This window comes from Rhipicephalus sanguineus, unplaced genomic scaffold (assembly GCF_013339695.2).
Source record: "Rhipicephalus sanguineus isolate Rsan-2018 unplaced genomic scaffold, BIME_Rsan_1.4 Seq366, whole genome shotgun sequence".
Taxonomy (NCBI): domain Eukaryota; kingdom Metazoa; phylum Arthropoda; class Arachnida; order Ixodida; family Ixodidae; genus Rhipicephalus; species Rhipicephalus sanguineus.
This window is the reverse complement of record NW_023615109.1, coordinates 28154-51392: the sequence shown is the minus strand read 5'-3', so window position 1 is coordinate 51392 and position 23239 is coordinate 28154. Positions and strand designations below refer to the sequence as shown.

Genomic DNA, 23239 nt, shown 5'->3' with positions numbered 1-23239 from the left:
GCAGTTTATTGTGTATTCGAATTCACCTGGACTTTTTTTTTCTTCTGGTGAACCTCATGCACACCGTTTTCTTAAGCTTCAGTTTCATTTCCCATCGCACCATGCGTGTATCGCACATATAAGTCATTTTGGATCACAGATCAGTCAGTTTCAGAGGTAATTTTGCGGTATATTATGCAGTCATCTGCAAATAGCCTAATATGATATTGTACGTTTTCGTTAATCTCATTGATATAAAGTAAGAAAAGAAGGGGTCCCAGTACTGATCCCTGAGGCACCCCTGACGTAACATCAGTTATTGCAGACTGTTCGCCGTTTACAACTGCGCATTGTCGCCTCTCACGTAAATATTCAGCAACCCATGCAATAACTTAGGGATTAATGTCAAAGCTGGACAGTTTTTGCAGTAATAAGTAGTGCGAAACGGTGTCGAACGCCTTCTGAAAGTCGAGGAAAATACAATCAACCGAAGAGTTATCGTCCAGTGCTGCTGCTAAAACATGTGTGAACTCTACCAGTTGTGTGACGCACGATAGTTCATGTTAATCCGTGCTGCTTTGAGTTCAATAAAGAATTACTATCTATATGCTTAACAATGGCGGTATATAAAACGTGTTCAAGAATTTTGCAGCACACAGAAGTGAGTGAAATGGGGCGGTAGTTATTGATAACGTTGCGCGGGCCAGATTGAGCAACCGATGCCATTTTCCAGTCAGTCGGGAGAGAACTGTGTTTTAAGGACTTTTCGTAAATGACTGTTCGCAATCTCGTGAAGTGTTGGCGATTTAGAAATCCTTGTGATACCAAGCATGAACTATAGTCTGCAAAGGCCGGTTAGCAGTAAAAAAGACCTCAAGTCACGCACTTCTAGAGAGGTACACGGAATCATGCAAACAGAAAAGCAGAGTGCACAGAGTTCCACTTCAACTATAATTACACAGAAATACAGGCTTTTTTTTTGTAGCCGCTACAGCAAGAAGTATATTGGTTCAGTCGCACAACACCATTTATATTGTAGTATGGGCAGAACACAACCTAAGCAAAACATCGAGCACAGTGGAAAACACGACTGTCGCCGAAGGCCAGTACCCCATTGATTGGCGGATTGCACTTCTCACACACGTAATAGGAACGTTAGGACGGCTTCGTGCATTAATGTGGCAATGGAGGGCGTATATACCACCATTGGGCTGTAGTCAACGCGCTTTCTTGGATATGTGCAACACTTAATTGGATATGTGCCGCCGACCGCCCATCCATACTACACTGCTAACGCCGCGACGGTGAGCCCAATCTCGCAACAATGTGTTGCGAGTAGGCCAAGTAGGCCGCACCAACATAACTGGACGGAAGGAGGCTTTCTAAAGACGACATTTATGTGTACACACGCGGGGCAGCTGTACCGATTGTTATTGTATGGACGTAACCCTAGTGGACGTGTGATACATCAACACGGGCACGCAAACCGCACTTACATCAAGTTCGATGGAGACCTGCAGCTATTTCACTTTTATTTCACTAACCGTGATTGCCCCAAACTGAGGTTGACCGTCTCAACGAAGCTAAGGAAAAGGCAGCACCCGAGACGATGGCTGAAGGCAGCGTGGCTCCGGCGGAGGCCGAAATTAACGTCTTCCTAAAGTGCGTCAGCTCTGTCTCGACAACAGAGCTGCTGATACGCGAAACAGTCCGGCAAAACAAACCACGCACGTCTCAATACATAAGTGATGCTGGTAAATCGGTGATACGACAGTGATACTGAATGTATGGCCGCTTAATTCAGCGAGCGGCCGTGCTGAACGTTACAGTTACAGTGGATAGGTGTAAACGTCTAACCTTTCACACCGACCACATGGTGACCACCCCTAACTTACGTCAAATATTCTCAGGGACAGTAGATTAAAAACAGCAAGGAGTTGTTTTAGTCTGCGCATAGGACGCGTAACCACGGAGGCAGAATTGCACCGTGGACCCCGTGGACAGTTACGTCTGGGCGTAACGATAGCGACGGCTACAGTTACGTCTGGACGTAACCCTAGACGCACCGTTAAATAAAAGTGATGGTTCAAGTACACTTCGCCCAAATGACTTTCCAACTGTAAGCGATCGATCCACGCAAAGCACGCACTTACCACACATACATGTTCGCCACAGTACAAGCTGTGCGTCAGACAGACATTCACAAATCACGTAACTAATGGCCTTTATCTCATACTCGTACAGCTCGTTATCATATCTGATAGATTTGGCAATGGTCCACTGAACAGGGGGACATCGCAGGAACGAAAGCGGCAACGACTTGCTACGACTTCTACAACATACACAACGCGATCACGTCCCTACGGTCAGAGGTGGTTCTCGTTAATGCGCACAGTTCACGCTCAATATCAACACCAGTACAGTAGTGCGTAGTGCCGTGCCTCCCCTGCCAGCACCCACCACGCAAGCCACACATACGGGCCACGCAGAGCACGCACTTACCACACATACACGTACGCCACAGTACAAGCTGTGCGTCAAACAGACACATTTCACAAATCACGTAACACATGGCCTTTATCTCATGCTTGTACAGTTCGTTATCATTGCTTATAGATTTGGCAGTGGTCCACTGAACCGGAGGACATCGCAACAAAAGCGGCAACGATTTGCTACGACTTCTACAACACACACAGTTCTCGTTAATGCACACAATGACACAGTTCACGCAGTTCACGCTCAATATCAACATCAGTACAGTAGTGTGCCTCCTCTGCCAACACTCACCACGCAAGCCACACAAACGGGCCTGAACGCTACTCTGCCGCCACCTACTTATACACTTCAAGCCAAGTCAAGCCGGTTTTAAGCGGCTATATGGGTGAACCGAACGCTTTGCCCACCTAACGTCTCCTTCCACCCGGTGGAAGGAGACACTGCCTTTTTTTTTTTTTTTGTCGCCGTGCAAGCGGCGCCGGCGCCGCGGCGCAGTCGATTCACGCATGCTGCTCCTTGTGTGTGTTCTTTAGGAAAGCTACGCAATGCCCAGCTGTTGCGTATGGTTGCGTATACCCGGTGCAAATCGCGTGCTCTGCGGAAAGTACCGGGTGTCACTTTTCATGTGTACGTACACGTTCGCTTCGTTGCTGATCACTAATGCATGGTATTTGCATGGGAAGCTCTCGGATGTGCGCTCTGTTGCTTCTTACTCATTGTGTCAACACAGAACACACGTGAACTTTTGTTTTTGGCGTCTGATGCGCCGTACATAACATGCGCCGAAGGCATCGTACGTTTTTAGAGGCTGTGTCGTCCAACGAAAGGGCAATAAACTTATGTTGTTGTTATCGGACTACGTGATGTATGTATTGTGCGTTGTGCGCTCGCTGCGTGCTTGTTGTTGTGTGCGTACTGGAATTACAAACTTTACGCGCACGATCGCGTATACAATACAGCGGTGTCCTCTTTTCGACGTGAAGTTACTATAAGTTGGCGTTGCGCCGAATAGCTACTACGCTCACTCCATATACAAAGAACCGCTAATCCGGCAACAGATCGGGAAATCGGGCTACGAGAAAGAGAAGGCCTAACTGGCCTAACGCCCAGCAGAACGCGTAAGTCACTGCTAGGTGAGTTCGAATACGATGATGCAGGGGCTGAACGTTTTTGATCACGGCACGTACCGGCATTCTGTACTGTTGCACAAAAACGCTCCACGAAGAATTTCAGCACGCAGCGCTCGGGCCTGCCACGCACGAACAGCCTGGTAAACGTCTGCTTGCAACATTTTACTGCGTGCGAACCGCACAATACGCGCTAAGTTTACGCCGGGACTACAAATCTGCGCAGAAGCTAACCACCGCGAAGAGCACGCCGCGGGGCGTCTGCTGTTTTGTTTGCCCCATACCGGTTTACCGGTTTGTTTGCCCCATAAATCTGACGTCACTTCCGCCACACTTTTCGCAATGCATTGGAATACGATAGGGCCTCTCCTTAGTATTCCTTCCTCCATGGCACCGGGTATACGCAACAGCTGGGCATTGCGTAGCTTTCCTAAAGAACACACAGAAAGAGCAGCATGCGTGAATCGACTACACCGCTTGCACGGCGAAAAACAAACAAAAAAGGCTGCAAAGTTTCGCAATGCGCGCATGCTCTTGCAAACGTCGCAACGGAAATCGCGAAATGTTTCGCTGCGCCTTCGCTAGGAGGCGATGCGGGTGTTTGCGATGTGGGGGCTTCACGAATGTGACGTCAGGGCCTCTCCTTAGTATTCCTTCCTCCATGATGACAGCCGAGCTGCTGCCAACGCAAAACGACGCGACGACGCCAACGGCGTCTCCGCAGTCGCCGGTGCACAGCACGATCGCGAAGGACACGTTTCAACATGAGTGCCGCCGAAGCTGATTGCACGGTGCGCCGCATGGTGCGCCGGGTGCGCTGCGTGCGTGCCTGCGTTATGGTGGCTACCGCGAGCGTCTAAAAAGCGTACAGAATCCTTTTGTGTTTGTCAGCTAGGTACCTAGGGAGAGAATCTCAGGGATTTTCGATGGTGGCGCCGTCACTTCTTAGCGGAGCTTTTTGGAAAGCCGCAGGCTATGCCACGGCCGGGCTCGACTGCGCGAGCGTCTAGAAAACGTACAAAATCCTTTTGTGTTCGACGGCTAGGTACCTAGGGAGAGAATCTCTAGGGATTTTCGATGGTGGCGCCGTCACATCTTGGCGGAGCTTTCTGGAACGCCGCCGCGAGTCATGCAGCACATGCAGCTTTCGTCTTGACAACCATTTGACAACGTAGTCCGTGAACCGGTGTCCCGTAGCGACTTCGTCGTGGTCGTGACTGCCTCAGAGAACGTCTAGTACTGCCTTTGCTTGATTGACGGACGTCGAGGGCGAAACAGAGCGAAGGTGCTGCAATGCGCTGCCTTGCCACAAGTAAGTAGCGATCTCTGTTATTTCGAGTTTCTCCGCTAGTCTGAAATGTCGGCGTACCTGTTACATTTACGTATCAGAGAGCGTGATCATATAGCTATGCTGCCGTTCTTACGTTGTGGATACGGAGCGTGATAAACATTTCGAACTGCGGCACAAGAGGTTCATCCACGATCGCTGCGCGAGCAGAAAAAAGTTTTCTGCGAAAGAACCGATCGTGTGTTTTCATGCACTACAGCCGCTACAGTTCGACATGATTAACTTGCACCAACCCAATGGACCACAAACAATCCCCAGTACATCCGATGGATGTTCAGTGCCGGATGTTCGCGAGTCCAGTGGACATCCGTACACATCCCAATGACGTACGGCGGATATCTGACGGACCGTCCCGCGCAAACAAAAAGGCGTTAAACTGGACGTCCTGGACACGTCTTTCACGGATATTCAGACGTCCGCCGGACTCAATAATTTGGACATGAACGTCCACGGGACACCTGTCGGATTTTAAATGCGGACATCCGTGATAAATCCGGAATTTTTTAAGCCTTAATTAACCCATATATGCCCAGTGTCCTACATATAGGACGCTTCTTTGATGCACTCTAACATCGCCATTTCTTTAGCTGATCACTAGCGCCGCCTACCGCACATCAAGCAGGCCTCATTGAGGCCTCCTTGATGTGCTGTAGGTGGCGCTACTCATCAGCTAAAGAAATAGCGATGTACTGGGGAGTGCATCAAAGAAGCGTCCTATATGTAGGACACTGGGCACATACGGGTTAATAAAAGACCTACATGCATCATTCAGTTCCACATTAACAAGCCTAATACCTAAATTAACAGTTATGACTATTCAAGTTAATATACAGTGCCTTTATCATGCATATTTTGGCTAATTTGGTGCACATGGAAGCAGTTCTCATACATTTATGATGACTGCACACCAATGTAACTTACATTAAATATGTTGAACGGGCTCTTGCTGAGGATGTTGTTTCTTGAGGTAATATGTTGTCACCCATGGAAACTTTACCAGTAAGAAGGTCTTTTAGTTGCTTTGAGGGCACATATTTGCGAACGCAATAGCACAGTAAAGAAAGTAAAGCATGGTGCATAGGTTGTTAGGAGTACAGCTTCTGAAGCATTAAAAATGGAGAAGTATAAGTTGGTTTTTGTTGGTGTATCGCTTGTCATACTTCCAACTTTTTCCATGCTTTAGAGGTTGTGCTCTATTCAAGAATCAGAGCACCAATTATATGCACCATTCTTCACTTGCTTTACTGTGCTGTTGCGTTCACTAATAAGTACCCCAAGGCAAATATAGGACAGTCTCACTGGTAACAGCTGGATGAGTGACAACATATTAGCACAGGGCACAAGATCCACAGCAGCAGCCCATTCAACAACACTCATAGCATCCCCAGCAAGTTCAACATCTTTAATGTTGACTGCATTGGCACACAGTCATCAGAAATAATGCATATAAGCCTTTTAATAAGACTTGTGCAGCTTTTCGTGACGATCTGACTGAGGCATAGACTTGCACATAAAGCAGATCAACAGAATTTTTATTAAAAAGCATGCTGCAAACACATCACTTGTATGCATAAAAACACCTGGCACAGCAGACCCTAGCATATGAACACATTAACTAAAAGCCGATAAGGACCCACAAGAATTGAAAATAACAAGATAAAGTGTACACGTTAATTTCACCATCAGTAAAGTAGCACAGAAGAGAAATAATAAATGCACCTTGAAGTCACTTAACACAAGATAAAGTCTACTGTTCCTTTACTAAGCAATCTGCCCTTAACTTGTTTTACTTGTCCACCTAAAGCAGTGATGTTAACATGTTTTTCTGAAAGAAAATGAAATTACTAGAATAAATTGACTATGCTTACACCTGAACTACAATACTGCAACCTAAAGGAACAGAATAGAAGTGAACAAATATCGGGCACAAGGAATACACACGCATTTTGTACAGACATGAAATGGCATGTTTCCAACAATAAACAGTATTCCACATGATGCAAAAAACAGATGGGCTCTTTCGTTGGATGTCATGAATATAGACTGATAGCAATGACACATTATCTGTAGGCATATCCAGAGCAAGGACTGCACAGAAAAGTTAATCTATATAAAGTAGAACAACAGCATCCAACATACAGCAATGTATACACTATGTAGAAAACTGATTAGGATACTTCGCTAAGGCACACCTTTCCTGTAGCAGGAAAATGTTCTTGGTGCAGCAAATATACCGGGTGTCCCCGCTATCTTTAGCCAAGGGTTGAAAAATACAATATTAGAGGCAGGCGAGTGAAATCAGTTGCGAATTGCCGACAGCCGCCTTGCGCACCACAGACAATTTTCTCTTCCATAATTGATTAATTTGTTAATTAGGATTAATGAATTAAATTGCTAAATATTGACTAGGCAAGAAATGCGACTTGAAAAGTTCGAGAGTGTCTTCAGAAACCCCCATTGCATTATTTGCGATAGAGAAAGTCTCACATATACAATTTTTTCCAAGCTGCAAAAAGAACCATGTGGTTAAGCCACAGCTGAGAGCAGCATTACGTGGTTCTTTTTGCAGCTTGGAAAAAATTGTATATGTGAGACTTTCTCTATCGCAAATAATGCAATGGGGGTTTCTGAAGACACTCTCGAACTTTGCAAGTCGCATTTCTTGCCTAAAGCCAATATTAGAAACTTAATTAAATAATCCTAATTAATAAATTAATCAATTACATAACAGAAAATTGTCTGGTTCGCAAGGTGGCTATCAGCAATTTGCAATTGATTTCACTCACCTGCCTTTAATATTGTATTTTTTAACCCTTGGCTAAAGATAGCTGGCACACCCGGTATATGTGACTAAAACACAAACACAAAAAAAAACACAAAAAGACGTGGTGAAGGTATCTCACACTAAATTATACGCATAACACTGTGGTCTCACAAAAGTATGGCTATGCAATAACAGCAACGTATATTATGTAGAAGATAACGGAATCCTTCGTGACGTAAAATTATGTATATTAACAGGCTCTTGCAGGTTATTTTACAAGAGGGCTGAATACTGGTCTCACAAAAGTGCGGCTTTGCAGTGACGTCAAGATAGTGCTACGTGATACAATGCAGATGACAAATGAAAGTTAAAAAAACTGCTTGCACTCTACACTGTGTATGAACCATGCACTGGCATCTTCAATGCTAACAGGGGGTCAACAAATAGATACACATATAGGACAAACAGAAATTTAGGCAAAAAATATCTCGTATTTAATTTCGTGGTTTCCTCGCACATATTTTGTACAGAGGCACAATAAAAAGAAGCAATGCATGGCTTGCAGTGACCTCACCGTAATTGCCATGTCACGTTAATGTTATGAGTACACCGCATCAGGTTCTTTCTTATGCATGCACAGAGCCCAGAACAATCCAGCGGCATTGTGATCACATCGAAGCCGGTTAACCGTGACCTAATTATGCTACCTAGATGTCATCAAAGTGATCGTGTTGGAATACAGCATGTTAAGAACCTGAATCCATGAAACCACATGCAAGCTATCAATAGGAATGTGAAAATATCTCCAAAAATTAAAAAAAAATACCATGGGGTAGCTGCCTTCAGTCTACAGAACATGCCTTGTTGTTGCACAGTCCACAGAAGATTCCCAAAGTTGCACAAGGTTCAGTCGCACAGGCATACACAACCAAGCAGGAACTTTTCTCAGATGCACCTACAGTCCCTTGATCATGGCTCCAATCATTTGAACCCAATGGTAATGACAATAGCCTCCACTTGTTCTGCAGAAACATAAAGGTGCACAGTGATTATAAACGTGTGAGGTACGGGAAAACAAAACAGTGCAAGCTTACTTTGTGGATAATCATCAAGACATCGCACAATATAGCCTATTTGAATGACCACCTCAAGGGACAAGTCGTGATCTAGACAGCTAATTTTAATAGTCGAAGTTAAATCTAGACAGCTAATTTTACTGCACACTTGTGCAGTAAAATCGGATCCACGCATGAAGGTTGGGCGAGTTGGTAAGGATCCATTACGAAGGTATTAACAGCGCATAGACATTAAAAGGTCGGGATAGGCACCAGCAAATCAGCGCTCTTTGCCTCTACTTATCCTATTGTTCGTTATCTGTGCCTTGTTACTACCTTGTTAATGCACCACACTGGTATGCCTATTCTTCCTTACTCATTTTATAGACGTCAGACTCTGGAGTTTCCAAGCTGTGTGGCGCCACCTGTCGGAGAAGTATTGAGTAGTGCATAGACCGACTCTCTCGCACAGTTTGCTATGGGACCAGGTGCAACTAGCGAGTGCGAAACAACGATTGAGCTTAATATCGCGTGTGTTTGCGCATTTAGCACTCAGAACGAGCGCTGTGAATTGCTCTCCGCTAGTCGGACGCGCCACCGAGCCGTCGTGAAGTGCTTGCTGGATCACTCGCCTGAACGACGGCGAAAACAGCAGCAGACGAGAGCCCTCCGCACGCTACGAAGAAACTCCGCAAAAGACGCACTGTTGCGTTGTGAATTGCCACGGACGTAAAAGACCGAATAACAACGTTCAGTTTTACCGATTTCCATAGTTGTCGTACGAAGAAGAAAGGCGAGAGCGCTGGATACGGGCCGTTGCGAGCGTGTTGGGTAAGCGAAGTACCCGCGTTCTCCACAGCCGGTGGCATGAATGTGTGGCTCTGCTGTTTTGCGTAGCCCTGATGCAAAACCGTGGTAACCTTGACTATGAAGCTCAGCAGAGGCTCTCACCGCGGTGCTTGTCGTGTAACACGAAGTGAGCAGCTAGAGGCGCAGACTGGAGACGCGTGATACGCACACCGCGACGAGTTGGTCGTCACAACACAGCATCGCGGACGTATGTACGTTTTGAAGGCTCAGAGTTGTGGTTCTAACTAGCTGACACCACGTGCGTCATACAAGTAAATCGCAGAATGTTGGTCGTGACCCCCTTCAGGTTTGTTTTCCTTTGGTTGTACCCCGCGAAAGTGGGCACGCACGTATCCCCATTTGCAGTACATACAAACGGAAGACGACCATCAAGAGACCATTTGAGGATGCGTAATAAAACACTCCAATGCACAGGAAGCGAGAGATGAATTAAGGGAGAATGCAACTGAAAAGGCGAAAATCGCCGGAGCCAATATTCGCCCCTGATGAACCGAGTTTTGTACCACTGATCGTAAGATGCAAGTAAATTGATCGTGTATGTAGGTACTTTATCGCTGTGGCATACGTATATATACCCGATTTTAACGCATTTAGGCTCTAGAGAATGCATGTCGGAGGGCTTGCCTCGAACTCGGTGTCGTGTGATGCTCGCTTGTACTTGCGAGTTGCAGCGCGCGGGACTAAGTAAAACTTATTTTGCATTGTACTCGCAGTTCGCTTTGATCAGCTTCCTTTGTTTCTGAAGCGTGGATTGGCGGAAGAAGCTTTCCAGGCCCTTGATTTTCAGGAAACCGCGCCTCGACACCAACGAAAGAGGAGGGTTATATTGCGGCCTATGCACATTCGCTTGCGGGCGGCTCTCTTTGCACTACCCAGTTAGTGCCAGGGCTACGATGAGGGCGCTGGTGGCAGTGTTTTTCGCAGCGCCGCCTGGGCAGAGTCTGACGTCTATACGCCTACCTTTGTTCTACTGGTTTATGACAATGCTGTTGCGTGGAAGTGACACCCATGTCTATAGTGTACTAGAACAATTTCCTAGTACACTATACCCATGTCTATGGAAGGAACACCTCGGCGACTGCATGTGTTTGCACTTACTATGGGAGTTCGCTTTCGCGCTCTTCACCACTGTCACTACTGTACGCACAAACGTGAGCAGATCTCAAGCGACATCTGTACATTGTACTCCGTCATCGGTGTCTACAGGTGCTAGGTATTCGCGGCAGTCCTCTTATTCAGAGCTCACGTATGAGATTTAAGCTTTCTGAGCTGTCCTGACCGCTTGACCATGATGCTTCGGTACGTTTAACAAGGAATCCTCGGAACAAAGACAGTTGTGTTTACAACAATTCGCAAAAACTTCAATCAATTTCTTAGTCTCCTTGCTTGTCTTCTCGCAAGCACCCCCGTCAGGTGGTCGCGACGTGCGTAGGAAGCCAGAACAAAAGTTTGACTTGCAGTACGCGAGTTGTCACGGTAGGCCTAACCGCAGTATTGTTAACGGCGTCAGCACTCCCCGCGCAAAAAATGGCCCTCTAACCACATGCACAGAATAAAAGTTCGCTCACCGTGTTCCCAATGCGCACAGTTGATGTGGTGCGACACTTGTAGCGTCTCGAAAGGCGCGCGAAAAAGCCCAGCTGCAACGTTGTTCTGTCGATTCGACGATTGTACCGTTGGTCCTCACTGTTGATGGCCATGACGATTGGAGGTGAACGGGCAACGCGAAACCGAAACGCCACAATAACGTACGGCCACTCTGGTACGGCGACAAGACTGACCAAAACACCGGTTCAGCGAGTAGAGGTTTTCTTTGGCCGTTTTGTTCCGGTTTTCGAAAAACAATTAAAAATAGGTGGTTAGAAGATTTAATCTTTTCTTGAGCACTACGCCAGGAGGTGGTTTTGCAGTATGACTTACAGTGGCAGTCACTTTCAATGTAAAAATCAAACGACTTTTGCTGATGTTTTACATATTACTGAAATCATCGTGATAAAGCGTAAACCAATTAATGTCCGTGGGAGGACATCCGCGGGACGCTCGCTGCTGGTAAATCCGCAATCAAACATCCACTGGACTTCCATCGTATTTTAGAGTGCGGACGTTTCTTTACATCCGAAAATGTACGTCCTCCGTTTGTACGACGGATGTTATTTCCCGGACGTGGACGTTCGGCTCTAAATCGGACATCCAATGGATAAGTGTGGTCCATTGGGAACTCGTCCAATGTTCGGCTTTGCGTAATTGATAACTGACACTATTATTAGAACAGTTTCTTCGTACATAAAAGAAGCCTGATTGCCATGTGAAAGAACACATGGCTCTCACTTTGTGGCAGTTTCGCAAGTGTTCAGGTTTGAATGTCGAATTTTCTTGCATTATGAAGTGTCATCACGCTCCATGTTTCCAAGGGATTGCAGCTGCTTGCAAGAGGAAGCAGGCGCTCTTCGTTCGCTAGTTTGATACAAGTGCCACAGTTCACCAGACAGCACTTCAACGTGTTTAGCGCGCTCGCATTTGGTGTTGGTTTGTAAAAAGCCTTCTACGAATTCTAAGCTGAATTGTAAGCGTACTGACGGAAAATATAAAATGAAAGACGAGAAGCGTTCACTCTTTTTTTGTACAGCGTATCTCATATGCCTGCTTAGCTGCCCTTACGTAAGATTATGCGCCATGTAATGCTTATAAGGATTGTGAGAGTGATACTTTTGAAGTAGTTGCAATAAAAACCAAATATAAATGAAAAAGGTATGACTATATACACAGCAGGATATATGCATCTTTATTTAGGGCATGAACAGCAAGAATGAGGTTAGCTCAAGCAACCAACTTTGCAAAAGGCCAATGGGTGCACAGTCTAGCAGCCTTACGCTTCCTGGAAGACCCTTGTGTAACATTGCTTGTCACTCACACCAGTCAAACTTGCTTATTGAATGAACGTGTCGTAGGCTAGACTGCTCTTCTGTCTGCTGTATGCTACAATAACATGGCAAACATGCTTTCTGTGTCCCCCGGATATAGGATTACAGCAACATGCAAGGGTGCAGCCGCCACTCTGGTGCAGTAGCAGTACTGTCCATAATGCACTATCCTTTCATAATAGCCCGAAGGTACTAGCCTACACATGGTGTTATCGACACTTGGCTCAATGCACAACCAAGGTCTACTGAGAATGTAATTAAGTTGTACCTTCACCATCCACACTTGATGTTGAAAAATTTCTTCTGCCTACGTACCGTAAAATCCCGAGCAAGCGCCCCCTCCTTTTTTCTGGATATTTGAAATATCTACAAATGGGACCGAGCAAGTGTTCCCCCCCTGCCTCCTGCCCTTTACACTGCTCCATTCCGTGTTTTTATTCGCTTGACAAGGGCTAATAATGACAGCAAATGCATGCCTATTCAAAAACGCATTTCATTGGAAGCACATGTGGCTCTTCCACCTCCATATTGAATTTTGATCCGTGACCGAGCAAAGGCCCCCCCTCCAAATCTTGTCCGATTATCTTTCACCGTGGGAGTGGTGCTTGCTCCGGATTTTACGGTATTGAGTTAAAACTCGATCTAATGAAGTGGTGCGGACACTTGAATTATTTCATTAAATCAGGAAGTTCGTAAAATCGAGAAGGGGATTTTTTGGCTCTTTGAAATCTAAAATTGTAACATATAACAACAACCAAAAGCTACCAGGCCATTGCTCTCGCGATTAATCTAATTGCTGCGCAGGTGAAAAGTCCGTGAGGCCGGCCTGAGGGTGGCTCTGACATGAGGCTCCCTTGTCGCCTATGTCCAGGTGATGCAAGCCAGAAAGACCATTACATGAAGCAATGATGGGCGAACATATACATGGAGAACGAACGAAGTGATTGTGTGAGCAGGCCAAGTCAGAAAGTTGCAAGGAAGCTATTATTGCAACAAAACCAGCCACCGCCGCCTCTAGCACCATCCGGTACGTAAGAATGCTACTGACTGCTGAGTCCAGTGCTCCATGCAAGGGCACTGTGGAGCGTCCAGCCTCATCAAACTAATGCTATAGGGCTAAAGCGTTAGAGTGCATGCTCGAAGAAAAACCCATCTCTGCAAAATTAAATGGAAATCACCACTTTTTACGCAGTTATTTCCAAGAAAACTTTGTTAAATCGAGTTTTGTGGCCGAGCTAATTCATTAATTTCAGCCCTATGGGTATTTGCTGGAAAATCACAAAATACTTTGTGAGATCAGGAACTTCATAAAATTGTTTTGTTAGATCGAGTTTTAACTGTATTTCATTTCCTTAGGAAGCTACACATTACTTATATGTGTCTGCCTTTAGTCACAGAACTATTTTTAAGTTGTCCCATGGGCGTGTGATGAATTTAAATGTCACGAGCCATTTCTTGGCAATCAGGAAAGTTACCTGAAATATTGTAGGGTGAGCGAATCATTGTAAACATGCAGGAACTTTCTTTTCTGTCCAATACTTCGTCATTGAGGGACCATTGCAGCTATGTGCTGTCATGCTGCAGCTGCAGTGCATTAGCAGTGTTCAGACAGGCACGTTGAATCCTGTTCCATGGGTCAGTGACCCTGGGATCAAATAAACTGTTATGAGTCACTGTATGGTACTGATGATTGCCTTTAATTTTCCATTTCATAAAAGTCAGTTGGAATGATATAGGGTGAGTGAATCATTGCGGAAATGTAGGAATTTCCTCTTCTGTCCAATACTTCATGATTGAGAGATCATTGCAGTCGCAATGCGATGGCAGTGTTTGGAAGCTGCTTTGAATGCTTGTCCAGCCTTCCCGTTAAGGTCTTTGTAAAAATGTTCAACTCTCTGGCACTTGGAAAAGCCCTCCGCTAATTGTGCCTTCAGTAAAAAAAAAAAAAAATAAGGAAAAAGTGAACCAAAGCAGACAGGTATAATTGGTCTAGAAAGTGTTCATTTGTACCACTGGCATAGCCAGAGGCATAGCCCCTTTGGTGTTGCACAGCTTTTCGTGCTTTCCTTCCGTCTGAGTTTCTCGGGAGACACAGACAAATATGATCGTCACGACCCATAAATGTCTCTTCGATCACGGCCAGTACCTATAAGAGCCTTGGAGATTTCTCGTTCATGATAAGTACGACGTCTCCTACTTTTACTACAAGCAGTGCCATTGATGTGGTGAGCTGACTGTAACTGTAAAATATATTCCTTGTGCCATCTCTTCCAGAAGGCATCAAGGCATGCTTTTCTTTGCCTCCAACGTCTTTGTAGTTCATCTTTGGTCAAACTAGGCTTCGTCTCCGTGATCTCGTCGTCAGGAATGGAGACTGACCTTCGACCAATCAGACAATGAGCCGGTGTAAGCCGTGGCTCCTCCAGCTGACTTGGTATTACTGTCAACAGACAAGAGTGTACTATTGATTAAACTTCTGTCAACACGGTCTCTAATTCAACATAGTTCAGCAAGGCTGTCTTCCAGGCCTGTTGTAGTACTGTCTTTACTGTACGTATCAGCCATTCCCAGAAACTGCCCCACCATGGGGCGCAATCCGCTATAAACTTCCATTTAATTCCATTCTGCCTGAAGTACTGAAGTATGCGTTCATCTCGGACTGACTCACACGTACTTTTTAGTTCCTTTGAAGCTCTGTGAATGGAGACAGAAAGCCATATGGTTCGTACATCTCAACTTCTGCCTTTAAAACATTCTTCTTCGTTGTCTTCATGGATGCTACGAGCTGCATAATATTGGAGGTGTCAAGCCTTTACACGTCATCTTCAGGGCACTAAAGAACTCCCAGTAATTTCTTGTTCTTAGGAACTGTTAAACGAATATCTTTATTAATGCCTTCTCTTTCTTCACTGAGATGTTGAAGACTTGTGGAATTTGTCGTCCATTTACGCAGATGCATTTCTGCTTCATTGATAACATTAGGTGCATTATTGCAGACCAGCAAAGCTGCTTCCACTGTGTCTGCTTCGGCCACAATGTCGTCAACATAAAACTGGTGTTTTAAACCGCTGGTCATCTCTTCGTGTTCTCCCGTGGTATTCTCAAAGTGATGATGAAGAGTGGCACTAAGAAGAAACGGGCTTGATGCGGCTCCAAATGGCACACGATTCATTCTCCATACGTGCGCGGGTACTTGGGACAAACGAGTTGTCTCTTTCTGCTCGTTCATTGTTTTTGCACTGTTTTTATGAGTTATTTGGTACAATGTTGATGCACTAAAATGCACAATGTCATACATAAACAATAACTGATAATGCATTTCTTCTTCTATGGACATATCTTGACATGCCTCTCACAGTCGTAATAAAGGCCCACCCAAGTGCAAGGTGGGGGGAGTGAAAATTCTTTATTCTGTGTGGGCCTCTGGTTGAACTCTGGCTTGCACAGTGCCCTAGCTCTCTCTTTATTGACATTCAGTGAGAGTAACAGCACCAATAAACTTTACCACTTTATGTATCTTTGCAGATTCCAGGAACACCATTATCTAGATTGTACAAATATATTTATGTAGTCCTCTAACAATATCATATGGCAATGGCTGAAACCTGCTTGTGGTTAGATCAGGGTGTATACAGGTGCTTGAAGCCCTTGAAAACAGTTGAAATTGAAAAGCACATTTTCACAGCCCTTCAGATTCCTGGAATTTTTTTCTTTCTCGGAAAATGCTTCAACTTCTTCGCATATGGTGTCTAATATTGACTGTGGCAGCTGCTATGTATAGGTAAACGTTCATCAGGCCAACTCCAAGGGCACATGCCGTGCTCCTGTTATGGCTCCCGTCCTGTGTTTAACCTGCCTTCATCACTGTTCATCTCCTACCATTCATTTCATTTCCTCACCTGGTCTACTTTCTCTCAACTTTCCTCCTGGTGACTTGACTTTTTTTTGTAACCAGCTTTTCAGTTTTAAGTGAAGTCGCTTCTTAAGCTGGGATAGCGTGCAGGAGGCTTGATCCTTCTTCCGGAGCAGGTAGTTGGAGGTGGGCAAGGCCGTTCCTCAACTTGCTGTGTTGCCACTGGTAGGCTTGGCTCAGCTATGTCGCAGTCCTCTGGCGAAGCCTCTGCACAGTCTGCTGTGTGTTTCTTGGTCACAGATGGATGCGATTTCTGAAGCGGATGCCTCCGGTGTCTTTACGGCGTATCTTCGAGGTTCTGGACCGACATTCACCACGGTGGCTTTTTTCCAATTTTTGATTGAGGTGATTGAGGTGGCAGTCTCCGTGTTTGTGTTACTGCTTTTGCCTTTCGTGGAGAAGCGTGTGGTGAGTTGCAGTTGGAAAGCTCGGTTGTAGTACGCTTGGAAAGGTTGGTAGGAATGTGCGCAACTTCCTGCCCATTAGCAGCTCAGCTGGGGATTTTCCTCCTATCGTTGGAGTTGAACGATAGTTAAGCAGCACAACTGCGAGGTCTTTGCCTTCCTCTGATGCCTTTGTCATCATTGATTTGACTGTTTGGATGGTCCTTTCTGCTTGACCATTACTGCGGGGGTGCAGTGGAGATGAATGTAGAAGAACTGATAGCTGGGCCAGTTGGTGATAATACTTGAACATGATTAACTTAGCGCAACGACGACGAGGACACAGCGCTGTGGTTTGTCTCCTCTTCTCTTGTGTCCTCGTCGTCGTTGCGCTAAGTTAATCATGTTCAAGGAGATGAATGGACATGTTTGATGTCCCAGTCATAAAAGAAATTTCTGAGGTCGGCGCTGTCGAACGGTGGCCCTTGGTCCGATATTACAACATTTGGTATGCCGAACCTGGCGAATGTATCCTTGAGTACCTGTATTAGTGAACAGGCTGTGGTACTCGTCATCTGCCAAACCTCTATATACTTGGAGAAGTAGTCAACTATTAGAAAGGTATGTTTTGCCTTTAAGATGAAAAAAATCCATGCCAAGCTGCATCCAAGGGCGGTCAGGCAGAGATCTGTCCAACAGTGGCTGCCGCGGGTTAGCATTCCGATGCGACTGACATATTTCGCACCTGTTTACCAAGGATTCAATTTCCTTGCTTAGAGATGGCCAGTACACACTCTGGTTTGCCGAGTTCTTGCAAGCAGTAATTCCGCGATGTGCTTGGTGCAACGTTTGAAGTACAGTTGATTGACAAGCTGTTAGTATGACTAGCCGCTGGCCATAGCAAACGAAGCCCTCTGTTGTGTGCAGTTCGCTTCTGATGTGGTAGAATGGCTTGACATTGTTGTCGATGTCTGAAAGTTTCTGAGGCCACCCATCGTGTATGTATCTTGCCACTTTTTGTAGGGTGCCTCTGAGGGTGCCATAAACTTAACATACCAAGTTTGGGCTAATTTTGTTGAGTCAATGGCGCCAAAATACGATAAATACACTTTGAAATCCGTGACGTCACGTGGGGAGATTTTGGCATGAAATTTAAAAATGAAACTTTGAAGTTGGTTTTCTCCTCTATTAATAAACCTATGATGGCGAAATTAACGACATTAGAGTTCTCTGAGCACAATTTATCGATCTAAACAGATTCATTGTTTCTCTTTAGTATCCCTTTAAACTAGTGAACAGTTTTTGTGATTCACATTTATGAGAATGAATGCAATAAGGTTTTCAGCTGTACTATAGTGTGCAAAATACAACCTTTATTTGTGCAGGTTCCCGTGCTGCAAGTGCAGTCATAACCCCTGTGGAGAGGGACCAGACCCCAAGGAGAAAGTAGGGGCTGTCGAGCTGCGTTTAAGTATGCTTTGCTGGTGCTTTTAGCTATTTCAAAAGACGCAAGAAGTGGCTCGACATCACTTAGCCATAGGCTGCTCTTCCTCATCTTAATGAGCATAGCTCTTGCAACACTGGCTCCGCCAAAAAAACTAGGCGTAAAGTTCAAGGTAAAGTTTTTAAACCATGTACTTTTTGTCATCTCATGTGAGCTGCCATACACACATAGATGAATCTTTGTTGTTGCTTGGAGGTAGACTTCATGCTTCTCTCCCAGCAGTCCAGCTCTCTTCTCTTTCTATTATGTATTACTTTTCTTTGATTTATGCTTCAGTGACCAAAGTATGTATGCTCACTCCCTGCGTGTGGAAGAGAAATGCACCGGTGTACACCATAAAAGGATGCGAAAAGTTAAAGGACCCCTTGCGACTTTTTTTACTGTAATTTGTAGCCTTGTGTCTGGCAATGCCGAAATTGAGTGAGTGATAAATGCTCTGACATATCGTATAATTAATGCTAGTGTCTCTAATTCTGGCCACTTTTAGCTTCATTTTGAAACACCCGCCTGAGATTGTAAGAAACTACTTCCCCACAGCGGGGAAGCACCTAAGACATTGTGCGCTAAAGGTTTGGTGACATTGACAGCGCAGTTTTCAAATCGGGGGCCCCGCGCGCGATAAAGAATGAAACGATGTGGGTGCTTTGGTATGAGTTAAGCCGGTAAAGTGCGTGTCCCCTCAGGAAAATGAAAAGCATTCCTGGCTTAAGCAGCCAAAGCCACCCTGAGAGCAGCCCGACAACTGAGCGAGAGGGACGAGAAGCAATAGCCCTCGTCAGGTGCCAGTTGTGGTATTGTGTGCGTCCTGTCCATCTTTTGTGACGTCAACAATACTGGCTTTTCTTGTGGAACGTCACACGGGGCCTTCATCTGTGTCATATTAGTGGAGGTGTTGCGAGGTGCTGCCAACTCAAATGAGCACTCATGCTTACTTTAAAACCAAATTAAAATATCTTAAAGGTAACATTTGCCACTAATAATCAGCCAGAAGTGCCCACGTGTGCAGGACAATCACACAACACAAACATCTCGAGGTCTTGATTTTGGTGTCAGGGGCCTTTTAAACGGAACTAAAAGTATGCAGAGGGGACAAGAGCCGTACGGGTCCACCCTATGTGTTTTTAAAAGCTGTAAATGATTTAAAGTAGTACTGTGTATTCTACTTTAGGAGACCGGTAAGCAGTCATCATACTTGCAGAAAAACTTTTTTTTCATAAAAACGTTACCAAGCTTATGTTGAATGCACTAGTCTTTCTTTGATGGAAATGATTTCAGTAACATTATTTTGTCACTGTATAACCATAGCAGTAGCGATCTTGCCATGCTTTCTTTTGTTCTTCAGCTTTCGAATAATATTCTTCTATGTGGGAGTGTGTTTTCCCATCATTATGTTTTTCGGTAAACAGAACGATTACTTTATTGAAGAGACTGATGCTGGACTGTTAGTACATAGTTCAAAATCTACATACGGAAGAAGGAATTGTACAAGCACAGACACCCAGTGTGTGTGTGCATTCCGTTCCTTCCTCTTGTGTAAGACTCCTTCTGGCTGAGTGTTGCTCTTTCAAACTCTTTTAGTGAAATTGTATGAGCTATGTTTATTGCACAAAAATAAAGCAGTCTTTATAACTGAAATCTTGACTGTCTCAAATGAAATAATTTCACTTTTCACACAGTGCAATTATTAACTTAAAATTTTATTTAACTACGAAACAAAAAAGGGGGCACCGACCATTCTAGAACGTTTATGACGTTTCGACTTCCAGTATGGAAGCCTTGTTCACGATGAATACATCATCAGAAGTGGTTCGTTTTATTTGGAAGACGAAACGTCATAAACATTTTGTTTGGACCTGTCTGTGTCTCTTTTTTATTTCAAATGTACCCTCCAGACTGGATTCCGCCATGATCCCGACTTCAAATGTCATTTAATGTACCAAGTAAGTGCTCACTCAACAGCAACATCTTGTGTTGACAAGTGTGTAGAAGACTAGGAGTAACACAGTCATCATTAGGATCTATTCAGTGTGTTCTAATAAAGGAAGATGTCAATGGAGGGCTTCACCATGGGGACAGCGGCTCATCCTTTTTTTCTTCAATTGTGTTTTTCTCCATAATACATTGAGAGCCAATCTTTGTGATTTAGAGACTTGGGACAGAAAGCTAGGGCTATTTCTGAAGTGTAGTAGCTTGTAATGTTTTAATTGTCATAATCTTTCACAAGTGGCAAAATCGATTTTCTTAATGAGTGGGACCTTTAATCTTTGTTTTTGCAATCACAATTTTTTTTTTGCAATCACACACAATGTACAAAATCGAATTTTTGAACTTCGCGCCGAACCCTACTACCGGTCAGTCAGCACGACGTCACTAATCGATTTTATTATTTTTTTTTATCTACGGCTGGTTTCTGCAGATCAAAATGTTACGAAGCCTCAGCGAGAGTGGAAAAGCGCGAGACTAAGATCTTTGTTCCACACCTTGAGCTCAGCCAAATATTTGATCCGCGGACCCAGGCTCATTTTTTAAATCAATTCAACGAAGTTTTGTGGCACTGCAGCACTGGCATAGCCGATGCGAGCCGCCACCTAATCGCCCATCCATCGGCGGCAGGTTCAAATCCTGTAACTCTAGTCGAGGCGGTAGCGTATTTAGAAAGTTGCGAGACTTCGTGTCTCAGCAACAAGCTATGCCAGAGGCAGTGCACAGAAACGTAGACTCTCTGGAAAGCTTTGTCTCTTCTGCGCTTTAAAGGCCAACTCGGCGATTTTCGAGGTCGATGGATCTCAGTGAAAATCGCTGGGTACGTTCCTTTGCACGTTCCGTCATTTATGGTCAAATTACAGGCTTGAGACATGCGCAGATTGTTGCAAATGATTTTTTAGAGATCGTCCTGCAAACTCCCTCCTGGCTTCCCACAATTATTGGCAACATTGCGTCTGTGACGTCAGTGTTGGCAAGGCGGCGGAAGTGACGCAGCCGAGCGGCACCGCTAACTTCGGCGCTTAGGCCGCTACAGCGAGCGTCTGCTGTGCACAAGGCGACAGACAGCGTTGGTTTGGCCGGCGCTCGCTGGTCGTCCCGGCTGCCACAGTTTTCGCACTCCCTGCGCCGGTGTGACCGGCATGCCTTGCACGACTTCCGGTTCGTTCGTAACAACGTCTACTTCATACGTAGACAGTACACGCGGTTGGGTTTCGGTTTTTTCGGTGGTTGTTGCGCTTTTTTGCTTATTTAAAATTATTCTCCAATTGCCGAGTATTTCTGCTATCGGGGCCCGTAACAGTAACCTCTCAGGAACATAAAGCACCATTACTTTGACATGGCCAAAAAATCGCCGGAGTTGGCCTTTAAGGGCACCAGTCCAAATGAAAATTGCAGATTTTATTTTCAAAATAAATTGCATTTCACACTTTTGACTCAATGTCGTTGTGCCCAAGGCTGTTCCATATTCTAGTGAATATTCAGTTTAGTGAACTTTCAGTTTAAGTGAAACTATTTCCTTGGGTCCCTTGGAGCACAGAAGTATGTTACACAGTAATAAATGTTTCCCATGGAGAAAAAGTTCTCTATTTTATGCATTTATGATTGGCGCCCACAAATGACGGATCGATTGAAGGCGCTTAAAATCGCAATTTCGGTTTCGGTTTCTGACTGCGTGAAGCGCCACCTGCTTCCTACTGCAAAGCGTCATGGCGACTTCCTGTTTACTTTTCTGGCTCCAACGCGTGCTTTCAAACTTCCAAACTTCTGCGCTGTTCTTCGTGACATTGTGAAATCTATATGGATATATACGTGGTGGGTCATATGTAGCACCATCCGGAACATCAAGCATCAATATCTGATATGCGACACTTTGCTACTGGTCGTCAGAAGGTAAGCAAAACGCCACTGCACCGTCACAATATTGCGCGGCCCGCGTGGTAAGGCGATTATGTAGTGCTTCTACGGCTACCTCTGCCTTGCATTGGGAATGACGCTTGTCTGCTTTAATATCGCGTTAACTATAGCTGACCAAGGCCTGCGTCTTTAATGTGTAAGAGCGTGAGCTGCGCATACACGGACTTTAGAGAATAGACGACGCATCGTGTTTTCTGTTCTCGTTCGAAACATGTCCTCAGTTCTCGATCGATTCCAACGAACTAGAACTTTCTGTCCGGATTTTTAAAACGATATCGCATTTGTTCTTCCGCATGGTCACAAATAGACCCACATGGAAAGAAATGAGATTGTACGAATGAAATTGCTCTCCAAGAAAAGGTGGGCAGAAATATGAGCTTCAGAGCAGTGTGCATAGATTGCAATATTTAAAGTATAGCAAGACGATTTAGACAACCTGTAGTCACATGAACCATGGCCACACAGCATTTGTACAGAATCGTCAATCGTCTCAGGGTATCATTAACGTCTATCGCTCATCCTTTATAAGTTAAATGCGGCCGCCGTGGCCGGGATTCGTTTCCGCGCCCTTCGGATCAGCAGTCGAGCACCATAACCACACCACCGTGGCGCGTCTCTTTGATGGGGTCCTTCTATGCCAAACGTCCGCGACATTGCACTCGTACATCTCAAGATTCTGTTCTAAAAATCGTGGGCAAGCTTTTTAGTGCAATATTCGACCTCTTTCATGAAACTGTCACTGCAAGAAAATTTTTTTCTGTGTCCTTGGGAGGGATTTGAACGTTGCCATAGTGGTTGCTAGAAAAGGAATGGTGATTTCTTATTTCCTCCCATTGCGTCCGCTATTCTGTCTCGCGATATGCTTTGTGGTGAAGCAAAAAGGCCATTCTGCATCCATTCTGAGAATTTTTAAGAAATTCTACAATGTATATCAACACAATACAATAACACCACATGCCAGGATAGTTGCCAGTAAGTG

The 23239-nt window shown here is 45.0% G+C and overlaps 1 long non-coding RNA gene across 1 annotated transcript; it reads left to right on the top strand.

The window, feature by feature from the left end:
* Positions 1-4456: 4456 nt before the first annotated feature.
* LOC119377141 (uncharacterized) lies at positions 4457-18718 on the top strand. The gene is made up of 3 exons (XR_005180757.2): positions 4457-4914; positions 13365-13587; positions 18242-18718. It is a non-coding gene; the product is annotated as an uncharacterized LOC119377141 (long non-coding RNA).
* Positions 18719-23239: the final 4521 nt, after the last annotated feature.